This window comes from Primulina eburnea, chromosome 10, assembly GCF_022965805.1.
Source record: "Primulina eburnea isolate SZY01 chromosome 10, ASM2296580v1, whole genome shotgun sequence".
Classification (NCBI taxonomy): Eukaryota; Viridiplantae; Streptophyta; class Magnoliopsida; order Lamiales; family Gesneriaceae; genus Primulina; species Primulina eburnea.
The window spans coordinates 12,426,778-12,441,311 of NC_133110.1; the positions used below are offsets into that span (position 1 = coordinate 12,426,778).

A 14,534-nucleotide genomic window follows, 5' to 3' on the forward strand; every position below is an offset into this window, starting at 1 on the left:
ATCAGTTTCTAATATAAATGCCATAAAGATGTTCCCCCTCAATTAATGCAGTAATAATGGATATTAAACACCAGGCGAACCTTGGCAATCTTTTCAATCTAAACCGTTGAATTTGAACAGTCGCAATGATCCTTATCTCCTTTGAATATCACTATAAATACCTTCAAGGAGTAAACAAGGTTAAGTATACATTTAAATAAAACTCGAATGAAAAAAAATAAAAGTAAAATCTGATCCAGAAGCCGAGGCAAGAATGTTCAGAAGACAGCTTGCTGCGAAGAGGATGTTGGAAGAAGTCATTCTGTACATAATGATCCTTGGATCAAACTCCTGGAGTTGTAATATCAACAATCAAAGAGATTGTTTGCTTTCATTAAGATTGAGATGTAGTGTGAAGGCCCGAAAATATTTACTTGAATATTTGCGGAAAATTAAAAATTTTCTTTTTAAATAATTAAAATGCCTCGTTCATAATTAAACTGATAAACAGAGTTTGATATCTAAGATGGCAGCGGAAGAAAATATTTGTTTGCGAAATAACAATTTAAGAATATCCAACAACTGATAAAAATTGTTTGCGGAATAAAATAATAAATGCTGAACTGAGGTCCCCGGGTGCCACTACTGCCGACCCAAGCTGGCTCACTGATCCCCGCCCTCGGCCCTGACCTCATCGGTACCTACAACAATAAAGTCTAGTGAGCCTAAAGACTCAGCATGCATATATCGTAGATAACGGGAAAATACTGTAGTAAAATTTGCATGGGATAAAATATCGTGTCATGAGGCATGCTGAAAATAACTTGTACTGAGCAATTATATTACGTGTATAACTGAATTAAATAACATTGTAAAAATGTTTGCTCCTTGGAGCCCTGCACTGAAATGTCTGATAAAAATTTTCTGTTGAGATTATGGTCTACGCGTGTGGTCTTTGCACTGAACTGAACTGTCCGATCACTGGCGACCGGGGTACCAAACTGAACTGATCGGTCACTGGCGACCGTGGTACCAAACTGAGCTGATCGGTCACTGGCAACCGTGTAAAATAATATTCCCATGATTGTGAATCGACCACAAGCAATATCGCATAAATCTCAAAAATAAGAATTTTCTATTTTTGCACGTAATAAATTAAATGACTGAATTAAATATCTTGTACCATTTTACCAACTGGATTGGATCTTCCCCAGGCTCGCTGCAACCTAAATATGCCATGAAAATATACAATATATTTTTCTTGACCCAACTATGCAATCAAGTTTGAAAATGCGACAATTACGTCTACCGACTTCGTATTTAATCATGACTCCGAACCAACCCAAACCAACACTGAACCGACGTATATTCATGATTAAAATACGCTTAAAATTATGAACTTATGCTCCTAAAATGATGAGGGTCGAAATCTAGGTGAATGGAGGCCAAAACGTGAAACGCTCTTTCGAGAGTAAATTTGGCACATCGCACCGTAAATTCTCGTACGACCTCAAAAATGATCCGAATTACAAACGGTCAAAACCAAGACCTTCCTAACTCAAGGGGGCACTGTCCAGTCCAATGCCATAGGCTAAAAGCCGACCGAGAACTCGAACGAGCCTCCGAACCGACACAGCAACTTGCTGTAATTTTCCAGCAGCTGCAACCTTGCTTGCATCGCGTCGTTTGCGAGACTTTTGGCCATTGGGGCAAGAACCACCGACCAAAGCCTCTCCACAACGTCCCAAGGAATGATTCGAACCATGGCTAGGGGCCATAGGCCAACCAAGATCCACACCAAACCAACAAAACCCGAAGCACAAGTGCTGTCAAACCGAAGGGGCGAGAAGGGGAGGGGGCTGTTTTGATGTTTTGCGTAAAAACCGATGAGCCATGGACCAATCCACCAAAAGGGCGACTTAGTCACGTCTTAGACATGCTATGGAAGTGATCTAACCATGGCTATAGGCCCTTGGGGTAGCCAAGATCAGATCCTTACTCCTTGACAACCAAATTGAATTTTCGAACTCAAAAAGGGACACCAATGGTGTTGCTGTCATTTCTTGCTTTCCAGCAAGCATGGGGTGAAACCGATGGACAAATGTGGTCCTAATGCATCCTATTACATGTATATAAGTCGCCTTGGGAGCCTGGAGTCGATCCAATACCTGAAACTCACAAACCAAAAGAAATCGTGAAGCTTGCCAAGGAAAATCGAAAATTCTGCATCATGGTTTCGAAAATGTTTTGACATGCATTTCGGTTTTTGCTTGATAAAACATGATCATGTACTGAAAAATAATTGCTAATATGACTTGATTGACGTTTGAAAGAGATCTAGACATGCCTGGTTTCGTTTCGAAAGAAAACGAACGAAACGACGACGACGCGGCACGGAGAAGATGGAGCGCTTCTTTCCTTTCCTCTTGCACTCGATTTTTTCTTTCTTTCCCTCTAGCTAAGACTCACGATTTTTTTCACACAAATGGGGCTCTGAATGGTGCTGAATTCGGTGGTGAGGGAGGGAGGAAATGGTTGGGGAGTGAGGGAAGATGGGTGCAAAATATAAGGAAGAATCAAGACCAAGTCCACTCTCCTTTTGAAATTTGAATTATTGTTTGATATCAAGTCTACTTGGGGATGAGGTGGCCAAATTTATGCATGGTAGTCTAGGTTAGAATGAGGTTAATTAATAATTTAATGGTGCTCCCAAACAAAAAAAGTTATCCTCCTAATTAAATACCAAGAAGGGGTCCAAGGTGATGAGTTGGCAAATGAATCTTCTAGCAACTAGGGGTGGCCGAAAATGCAGAATAAAATAAAGGGGAAATTTTGGTTATCTAGTAAATTAATAACCCTTAAAAGCCTCACTAATCCTTTAATTAATTTAGTGAATTAAACCCTTAATAATTGGAAATTAAATGAACTTATTTCTTAATCACCTCAAGTAATCAAATTAAATCCTCAAACCTCCTTTTTAAGTTAAATGAACTTACTTGCTAGCTAAATTAACTTCTGGAAATATTTCTCGAATCTTAAATTCTATCTCAAAACTCCAACTCCAGTCCGGCCTCACTGAAATAACTGAAAAATCAAACTACTGAACTGAAATAATAAAATAATTAACTTCAAAAATAATCAGGCAATGAAGTCAATTAAATTTAAAATACTAGAATTATGCATGGCTTATACGCAGACTGATTTACGGGTTCTACATGTAGCATCAATCCCTTTCAGAAGCATTCTAATGAAATAAGATAGTGTTGGTGGATCGATGGTGCTGATATCTTCTGTGAGGCATCTGATTATAAATTAGTGTTGACAAGACCCAAGCTTGCTAGATTCTTACAAGACCCAAGCTTGCTGGAATCTTTTCGAAGAAGGCCCTCCTTTTCTTGCTGAAAAAATTTGCGACAAATACTACAAGCTGCTGATATTACTGAAGACATAAGCTTAATTAGTCTAGAATTTCAGAAGACGTTTCAATTGTCTTGAAATTTCTGTAACTTCTGCTTTGTTTGATATACTGGGAAGATTTCTAATAAAATTTCAGTTGAAGTACTTGGTGTTCCTTTATTCCTTTCTGCAAACAACTCAATGTTAAATGAGTAAAATGAATAAATGATAGATAATGAATTAAGTTCAGAAGGAAGTATGTCGTCTTATGATAGTTTCTACTGGAAGATGAAAAAAAAATGCCTTGTTTTGTTAATGAGACAAAATACCTTCTGCATCTGACACAAAATCACAGAGAATCAGAATAAAGTTTTACCTAAATTAGTGCAATTATTTAATGATAATACTTGGTAACTAAACCGATGATAGCTTTATATGGGATGCTTCATATTCTTTACTGTAGGCAAGACTATTTTGAACTTTGGTGCCTGGTCTGTCATCTATAAATATGAATCAAGTGGGTAAACCAGATATTCATTCTTAAGAAAAATGGCAAGAGATAATAGTCCTGATTTGGCCGAGGAGTTTATGAAGGAGGCGATTGCTGTAAGGAAACAAGCAATAGAAGACAAGGTGCTGAAGAAAACACTTGCCACTTGAACTAAGGTCCATGAGCTTTGGTCCTCCTTTGAAGCTGGGTTGTTGGCTACTACCAAAAAGCTAGTAGCAATGGAGAAGTATTATCAACGTCTTTATAGTGTTGATAGCGCAGACGTCTTCTCTGATGATGGCGTCTACCTCCTCATGCTCTTAAAGGAGCAGAGGACTCTGAAAAAGATTGATTTTTCAGAAGAGTTCTTGCGTACCTCCACCGGAGAGCTGACGAATTGGTTGGAATTTTGGAGAGAGTACATTAAGGAAAAAGTTAAGGATGTACGCCCCCGCTTTTATTATTAATAAAACTTCATATGTTGTCTACTGATTGTCTCCTTCGCTCAGCTTTTATTTTCTGCAAACTAAAACTTGAACAACCACAAAAGAAAATTAATCTATACTATATAAATGAGATGAAGACAACAAATAATTAAGCTAAATCTATCAATCCAAGTGTATTTCAAAAATAAGAAAACTTATTCTCTGGCAGAGGTTTAGTAAATATATCTGCTGCTTGCTGATCAGTGGGAACGTATTCCAGATGAATGTTCTTCTTTTGCACATGATCTCTAATGAAATGATGTCTGATATCAATGTTCTTAGTTCTGGAATGGAGTACTGGATTATGCGATATAGCAATTGCATTGGTATTGTCACAAAATATAGGTGATTCAGAAGCTTGAACTCCATAGTCTTTAAGTTGTTGTTGTATCCAAAGTATTTGAGAACAACAACTTTCCAGCAGCAAGATATTCTGCTTCTACAGTAGACGTGGCTATGGAAGTCTGCTTTTTGCTAAACCAAGAGATCAACCTATCACCAAGAAATTGACAAAAACCACTTGTGCTTTTCCTATCCAGTTTACATCCTGCATAATCAGCATCTGAGTATCCAATAAGATTAAACGACGAATCCTTGGGATACCAGAGGCCTACATTTTGAGTTCCTTTCAAGTACTTTAAAATATGTTTAGCAGCAATATAATGAGATTGTTTGGGGTTAGATTGAAATCTCGCACTAATACAAACAACAAACGTAATATCGGGTCTATTGGCAGTAAGATATAATAATGATCCAATAAGACCACAATACTGAGTTACCTCTACTGGAATTCCCCCTTCATCTTTATCAAGTTTGGTAGACGAACTCATAGGAGTGGAAGCAGCAGAGCATGCTTCCATCCCAAACTTTTTCAGTAGTTCTTTTGTATACTTAGCTTGATTTATGAAGATTCCAGTATCAAGTTGCTTGATTTGAAGTCCTAAGAAAAATGTTAATTCTCCCATCATGATCATCTCGAACTGTTCTTGCATTAACTTAGCAAACTTTGCACATAACTTGGGGTTAGTTGACCCAAATATGATATCATCAACATAAATCTGAACTAATAATATGTGCTTGTTTTTTACTAGTGTAAACAAGGTCTTATCTACGGTACCAACAGTGAAATCATGATTAATGAGAAATTGTGAAAGTGTGTCGTACCAAGCCCTAGGTGCTTGTTTCACACCATAAAATGCTTTGTATAATTTAAAAACATGATTTGGTAATAAATGATTAGAAAAACCTGGAGGCTGTTCAACATAGACTTCCTCCTTTAGTAGACCATTAAGAATCGCACTCTTCACATCCATTTGATATACTTTGAAGTTTTTGAAAGCATCAAAGGCTAAAAATATTCTGATAGCTTCGAGCCTAGCTACTAGTGCAAAGGTTTCATCATAGTCTATTCCTTCTTCTTGTCTTAATCCTTGTGCAACCACTCTTCTTTGTTTCTTACAACAGTTCCTTCCTCATTTAGTTTGTTTCTGAATACCCACCGAGTTCCAATGACAGCTTGGTGAGAAGGTCTAGGTACTAGAAACCAAACCTTATTCCTCTCAAATTGATTCAGCTCTTCTTGCATAGCTTCTATCCAACTAAGATCCAGAAGAGCTTCTTCAATCTTCTTTGGTTCATCTTGAGAAATAAAAGCAGCATGCATGTATTCATTTATCATCTGTCTTCTGGTCCTTAGTGGAGCTGCTGGATTTCCAATTACCAAAGATGGAGGGTGAGATTTTTTCCAAATAAAATGATTAAGATTATCTTCATACAAAGCAGTAGATTGTTTTGGAGTATCGGCTACTGGTTCTGAAATGTTAGTTGCTGGTTCTGGAATGTCAGCTGCTGGTTCTGGAATGTGAATGTCTGGTTCTGGATTTTGAATATCCTTGACACTTGCTTCTGCATCATCTTCACTGTATAATTCCAGATGAAACATGTCTAACCTTTTACTTAAATTAGATATGTTAGTAATTTCGGAAGCACTGCTGTCTTCATGAAAGACAACATGAATAGATTCTTCAACATTGAGTGTTTTATTATTGAAGATTCTAAAAGCCTTACTAACTGCAAAATATCCAAGAAATAAACCAGTGTCAGATTTTGAATCAAATGCAGCTAAATAATTTTTTCCATTATTATGCACAAAACATCTACACCGAAAACATGAAAGTAAGATACGTTCGGTTTACTTTCTTTCCATATTTCATAGGGAGTCTGATTGTTTCTCTTGTTGATCATTGTTCTGTTTTGTGTGTAGCAAGCTGTATTAATAGCTTCTGCCCAGAAGCGCTGAGAGATGTCTGCATCTGCTAGAATTGTTCTAGCAGTTTCTTTAAGTGTTCTGTTTCTCAACTCAGCTACTCTATTTTGTTGAGGCGTCCTGGCAGCTGAATATTCATGATGAATGCCCTGTTCATCTAGATATATCTCAAGAATCTTGTTAGTAAATTTAGTACCTTGATCACTTCTGATTCTAATGACAGAAACTGATTTTTCATTCTGAATCTTTTTCAGAAGTTTGATCAGGAGGCTACTGGTTTGATCTTTTCCAGCAAGAAAAATTACCCAAGTAAATCTAGAGAAATCATCAACCACAACAAGGGTGTATTTCATTCCCCCTAAGCTCATGATAGGGATTGGACCAAATAAGTCCATATGTAATAATTCTAAACATCTTGAGGATAATTTGTTGCCTTTATTTTTGAAGATAGATCTTACTTGCTTACCAAGTTGACATGCAAAACATACATGATTCTTAATAAATTTTATGTCTGGCAATCCATCAACTAAGTTCTGCTTTTTGAGATTGTTAATAGACTTGAAGTTCAGATGATTCAATCTTTTGTGCCACAACCAGTGTTTATCACTTAGAGATGCAACTAAATATGTAGGGGCAATGATATGATCTATGTTCCATGAAATTTTATAGGTGTTGCCTTTTCTTATTCCGGTTAAAACAGTAGAATCATCAGCATTTTTAAGTGTGCAAGTGTGCTTCTGGAATGCTATGAAAATCCATTATCACATAATTGACTAATACTGATCAAGTTATAACAAATATTTTCAACTAAGAGCACATCCTTAATAGTGATGTTACCATGGATAATCTTACCCTTACCAACGGTTTTACCTTTTGAGTTGTCCCCAAAGGTTATCTCTGGTCCGGCACAATTTACTAATTCTGATAGTGGACTCTTCTGTCCAATCATATGTCTTGAACATTCACTGTCCAAATACCACGTTGAGCTACTAATCTTGGTTTTCTTCACCTGTTCCTGCAAACACAAATTTTAGTATCTGGTACCCAATCTATTTGGGTCCAATCCTTATTAGTCCCTTTGGAACCCACATTTGTACAATTTTCGTACTTCGTGTATCCATGGAGGTGTGTGCAACAGAGAGTTTGTTGTTTCTAACATTATGCATATTAGCATGTTGTTCTTCCCTTCTGTTTCTGTTGTCCGGCCTGTATCTCTTCTGAACAGGTCTAGAATTGTAGTACTGGTAGTTTTTAACCTTCATAGGAGGTTGTCTTCCTGAGTTGAATCCTCTTCTGATTCTAGAACTCTGGTCAACTCTTTCCTTAGGTTCAACATAACCCAGACCATAATGCATTCTTTTGTTCATCTGATTTACATTCCTTTCAACTGAGGCAGTAGGTACTTCTGGTTTCTGTACCACACTGGATTTCACAAAATGAATGTACTTCCCTTTTCACATATCCAGTTTTGGCTTAGTATTCGTTTCAGAAGTGCCTTCATTATTACAAAATCCGAGACCACTCCTGTCTCCAGATTGTTTTTGTAACTCTTGCATCTTTTCCAGTGAAATAGAAGACTTGTTCCAAACATTCACCAGTAGTGATAACTTCTGGTTTTCAGAAAGCATCGTCTGGTAATCTGCTTTTGCTCTTTCATTCTCCGTTTTTAATTTACTCATCTCGACTTGTAAATCATTACAGCTGTCTACTTGCAAGCAAGTTAACTTACTGTTCTGATCTTTCAAGTTCTGATTTTCGATCTTAACTTCCTCGAATCATTGAGAAAGTCTAGAATACTCTTCTACCATGTCGTGTAATGCTTTGACTAACTCAGTGCATGTAAATTCATCAGAATCAAAGTCAAATACCTCTCCAGATGTCGAGGTTGAATCTGTATTTGCCATCAGACATTTGATCTCATCTTCATCACTTTCACTTGAATAGCTTTCAGAACCAGAAGATTCAGAACTTGAGTCTGCCCATTTTGACTTACTTTCTTCTGCAATCATTGCCTTTCTGTCTCTTCTGGTTTTTTATCATTGCGTTTGAAACCCTTCTTCCTCTGGTCATCCTTCTTTGGTTTTGGACAATCAGCAATGAAGTGTCCAACTTTTCCACAGTTAAAGCATGCCATATCACTAGGTGATGATTCCTTTTTGAAATTGCGGTTGGGAATTTGAAATGTTTTCTGATTCTTTCTCATGAATCTGGAAAGCTTCTTAACAAATAATGACATTGCGTCATTGCTTATCTGTTTAGCACTTCTCTCAGAAGTGTTCTCTATAGCAGTAGCAGAAGATGAACTTGGGGCAACTGTAGTAGTAGAGTTAATAGTAGCTGTGAGAGCTTTGGTTGGTGGATTTGCTAAGGGCTCTTCTCCACTTCGAACTTCAAGCTCAAACTCATATGCCTTTAAATCCGAGAACAAGTCATGCAATTCTAACTTTTTTAGATCTCTGGAAGCTCTCATTGACATTGTTTTGACGTCCCATTCTCTGGGTAGGCCTCTCATTACTTTTAATGCAATTTCTCTATTGCCAAAGTCTTTCCCAAGAGCTGAGAGTTCATTGACAAGGCTGCTGAATCGTTCATCAAATTCATTCATAGTTTCTCCAGCCTTCATCTTCATATTCTCAAACTTCTGCATGGCTACCGACAGTTTGTTTTCCTTTGTTTCTTCGTTTCCTTCACAGATCTGAATTAATTTTTCCCAGATTTCCTTGGCAGTATGGCACATCTTGATTTTGCTGAAGGTATTTTTGTCGAGTGTCTTGTACAAAATGTCCTTCGCAACGTTGTCAAGATTGGCTTTCTTCTTGTCCTCACTTATCCATTCATATCTTGGTTTTTCAAGCATCTGAGGTGCACCTTCGGTGATAGCAATAGCTGGATTTGGCTTTAAGATTTTTAATGGACCATCTGTGATGACATACCACATGTCATCATCTTGAGCCGCAAGATGAGAGTGCATTCTGATTTTCCAGTCATCGAAATCTTCTTTTGAGAACATTGGAACTTTGCTGAAATGAGCCATGTCTGTTAAATATTTTTCAGAACAAGAATAACTCTGCTCTGATACCACTTGTTGAGGATCGGGTTGAGTTTAGAAGGGGGGGGTAGAATAAACTCAACGACAAACTTAATAAATTCTTCTTTTGATGTGCTAAAATCCTGTTAGAGATATTAGCAATTCTTGTTCAAGTTCAAAGACCAGCAGATCACAAGATAATGTGCGGAAAATGATCTGTTGGTTAGTGGGTGAAAAATGATAAAACAGAAAAGCAGTAGATAGCACAAGGTTTGTTTCTGGAAGTTCGAAGATGAAACTTCTACGTCTCTCTTTCTTCTGTTTCCAGAAGGTATCACTAAAAGACTTTGGTGAATACAGTACAGCAATTGTACACACCCACTTCAACAGGACTTACCCTTCGCCTATTGAAACTCTGAGATTTACAACTCAACTTCTTGAATGATCTTAAGTTCTGGAAAAGACTCTTTTCCAGTTACAAATTCTTCTATCAATGAGCTGGTGAAATGAATAGCTTAAGAAGATATAACTGAGAATAGCTAGCACAATATGATCTTGATGATCAAAAGTATGCAATGAAGCGTGTGCTACTTTTTCCGTGTTGAGCTTTTTAGTTAACTGAAAGTTCTAACAATGCTCGAATGATATTATTGATTCAGATTTTTTGTTTCAACAACGATACACTTGACAAAATCCTTCATCTCCATATATAGGCTCCATTTAACGTTCCACAATCTGAACGGCTCTTTAACTTTTCAGTGGTTCAGCTTTAATGCTTAGAATGGACCTTGCAAAATACATTAAAAATAATCAGTCTCAGTTCATACAAAAAATGGTAAACCATCTTAAATGTTCTCGTATAACATTTAATGTCATTTAATGAAGCAATAAATGCTAGTATCACGTAAATAGATCAACAGTAATATTTAGAGACTTTGAGATATGCAAGATTCTGTTAGTTTATATTTCGAATTTTGTATCCTTCTAGTTCTGGTTTTAGCTAAGAAATTAATGGTTTAAGCAGTACTTGATAAGTGCTGCTACTGGTTTTAGCGCGATCTAAGTGCTTCTGGTTTACATCTACTGATTTTGTACTATCCCAACATCTACTGGTTTTTCCTTAGCATCTCCACAATAAATTTTATTCTAACAGAGTTAATTATAATTCCATTTATGTGTGCATGATAAATATTTATGGCCGTGTGTCCTTTTTGTCTTGTCTGGACTTTCTACTGGGCTTCTATTTCTTCCCAGAGATCAATACTATCCCGTCATTGTGAGTGTTGAATCTTTGTATAAATTTTATGGGAATTAGGGGATGATACTTTTCTCTATCATTTATCCTTGCCACTTGACGAACTTTGGTTCAAGAAATCGAATTGATGTACAAGTGCTAGAGCTTTTAAACCCAATTGACGTTTCTTTTATCATGAACTACTATCTATCATATTCCCTAAAGGGTCTTGCTTGTTGGCAATCGTTGCTGCATTTTCCTAAAATTTAATCCTTTTTCTATGTTGTATCTTTCTACTTTGATTTTGGGTATTTAGTTTTATTCCAAATGACTTTTCTGTTTCTTGTATAACATAACTTTATCGAATCAAATGGTTGGTTATCTGTCCGCCGTGCACAAATCCTTTTCCTTTTGATGAGTTTTGCTTTGGTTGATTTCCAAATTTCTTTTCAGTCTCTCCTTGGCTTTAGGCCTTCATATTACTTTTGTTTCTCTTCTACATCGAGGAAGTTAGACTAGAATTTGTGGTTGAGGATTTTAGTTTAATCGTGTATAGAAACACGGTCAACATGCAGGAAGACAGATTCTTCATATCGAGAGCTAGAGGCTAGAAAAAAACGGTTAAAAGATCTAGAGAAAATATACACGGATATGTCTATGCAGAAAGAGTTACAGGTATCAATATTTTAGAGAGTACGTTATACGCTTCATTTTTTCCTTATTTCACTGTAGGGTAAACATTTTAATGCATCATTGGTGCAGAAAAGGGGTAAGAAACGCAAACTGCGTGAAGATGAAATGGTTAGTCCCACTTCAAGACCCGTGTATAAATGGCGACAAGAAATGAAACGTTGAATAGAATACTTATATAACAAAGATTTCTTGAATGAGAGAACCTGAGGAGGGGACGTGCAACAATATCCTGTAGTCATCTGGGAAGCACAATTTTCGTAACTGTGTGGAAACCGCGTGACTTTTGAATCGGAACAACCGTAAACGTTGAAACATAATTTTTCTGTGACTGATGTTGGAAACAAAAGTATACTTCAATGTTTTCATAACCGGATCACTTTCATAACCGGACCGGTGATCGAATCGAAAAACACATGTTGAATTTATGGTGTGACTGAAAATTGTTATATTATATAAAATAATAATATAATATTATAAATAATGAAAAAGATATAGTTACCGATATAGTGATATTTCGTGCTTTTAAGTTCCCAAAAATACTCTGCCATTAGAGCAGTCAGATCCATCAAATTTCACTGCGAAGAACTACAATAATGTGTGTAAAGTTTATAGCTTATATTTTCATTGTCGAAATTCTTTTCCATAAAAATATAATAGAAAAAAGTGGGAAAATAGAGTGTTGTTTTGAATGTTTTATATATATATATATATATATTTAGAAAACTAACATTTAAAAATATGTTCTATTTAGATATATGTGTAATAAAAGAGTTACTTTGGAGAGAGTTCAAACAAGTTTTATGGTTTATGCATAAGTTTTTAGGTTTGCTACCTTTTGCTATGACAAGCGAGCAAACTTGGGCTGCCACACATCGATTTGGTATTTAAAGAATTCGGTGGTGAACCCAAGTTGGTGATTTATTGTTAATTTTGATCGTGAATTATTTAGTTCTGGCCATATTGATAAGTTGTTTTTGATACTGGGTGAGAAAATTGAAGATAAGGCATTTCTAGATTTGATAAAAAGGTTGTTTGAATGTAAGATAGTCAACATTGAATTGGGTGAGGTTTGTTTAGGCAGGGGTATGCCTCAAGAATCTGCCTTGAGTTCGATGTTGATCAATGTTTACTTTAATGGGTTTGATAAGGAAGTTCAAGAATTACTATTAAACACGAATAAAGAGATTCCTAAGTTCGTGGAAAATGATCTTGTATCGGCTGAAAGAGATTCAGACCATGTTTTTTTATAAGCCATTGAAGATTTACGCTGTCCGATTATTGGATGAGATATTGATTGTTACTTCAGGAACAAAGATTGATGGCTTTAGAATTGAAGAATAGAGTAGTGAAGTTATTAGAACGTGATTTAGATTTGAGAATGGATAAACTTACAACTGTCATTCATAGCGCGGTTCACTACAAAAAAACGGAAGGCGTAGCGACGGTTTTATTAAAACCGTCACTATTATAGCGACGATTTTTCCTAGACTGTCGCTATATAGCGACGGTTTTTATTAAAACCGTCGCCTATTAAATTTTGCGACAATTTACCAACACCCGTCGCTATAATAGCGACGGGTTTATTAAAACCGTCGCTATATTAGCGACGGTTTTTCATCAACCTTCCCTAATATTGCGACAATTCCACAAACCGTCGCCCATGTACCACGGTCTTGTATTCTACCGTCGCTATGTTAGCGACCGTTTTCAATCAACCGTCGCTTAATTTTAAAGACGATGAGTTTTATCAAACAGTCGCTATAGAGCGACAGTTTAAATAAACCGTCGCTTAATTTGATAAGCAACGGTTTTCATAAAACCGTCGCTATATATAGCGACGGTTCAAGCTAACTGTCGTAATAATAGCGACGGTTATGTATCAACCGTCGTCCATCTAGATCCGCGATGGTTATGAACAAACAGTCGCCGATCTAGATCGGCGACGGTATATGCCAAACCGTCGCTATTATAGCGACCGTTTGGGCAAAAACGGTCGCTATGATTCTATATATACCGAGGTTCGCGAACATTTCCTTGAACGATTTTTCATCTATATCAGGTAGTAGCGAAACTCTATCAAATTTTTCGAAGTTTCTTTTTTTTTTTATTTTGTACTAACATTTTTTCCTATTTATTTTGTAGATTTTTTTTATCAACCGTTGCTAATATTGCGACAATTCCACAAACCGTCGCCCATGTGCGACCGTCTTGTTTTCTACCGTTGCTATAATAGCGATCGTTTTCAATCAACCCTCGCTTAATTTTAAAGACGACGGGTTTTATCAAAACAGTCGCTATAGAGCGACAGTTGAAATAAACTGTCGCTTAATTTGATAAGCAACGGTTTTCTTAAAATCGTCGCTATATAGCGACGGTTCAAGCTAAATATAGAGACGGATTTTACGAAACCGTCGTTTCTAGAATGCGACGCAGCCTCCGGTGATGGATGGCGAAACCGTCGCCTTACCCTTTTCATTATCTAAATAATAATTCCAAACTATAACAAAAGAATCATTAATATTTTCAATATCAATCTTCATAGTTTAATCTAAAAATTAATGAAACTCTAATCAAATAATTGCATGCACAATGATATTAGTATTATTAAACATTAAGAGACCTGAAGTAATTAAATTTAATGTCATTATCTAATTTTTATGTAACAAAAATCAGCTCAAACAAATTATAAAATATTTTATTTTGTTTAATAAAAAATATCTCAAAAGTCTATTTTTATAAAATTTGTGGTTCGTCTATAATTATCATATGCTAATAAATATTTCCTTATGTTTATAAACCAAATTAATCTTTTAAAATATGATATCATCTCTAACAATTTCATAAATTTGAAATAATAAAATACTATCATATTTAAGTAATTATTCTAGTTAATTATAAGAAAATCATATAAAAATTATTTCTAAATTTTTTAATATAATATCAAGATTTTTTTTTATTTCTGT

The 14,534-nt window shown here is 36.0% G+C and overlaps 1 pseudogene; it reads left to right on the forward strand.

Annotated features, from left to right (window-relative positions):
* Positions 1-11,733, forward strand: part of LOC140803117 (probable U3 small nucleolar RNA-associated protein 11) — a 39,773-nt pseudogene extending 28,040 nt beyond the window's left edge.
* The last annotated feature ends 2,801 nt before the right edge of the window (positions 11,734-14,534 follow it).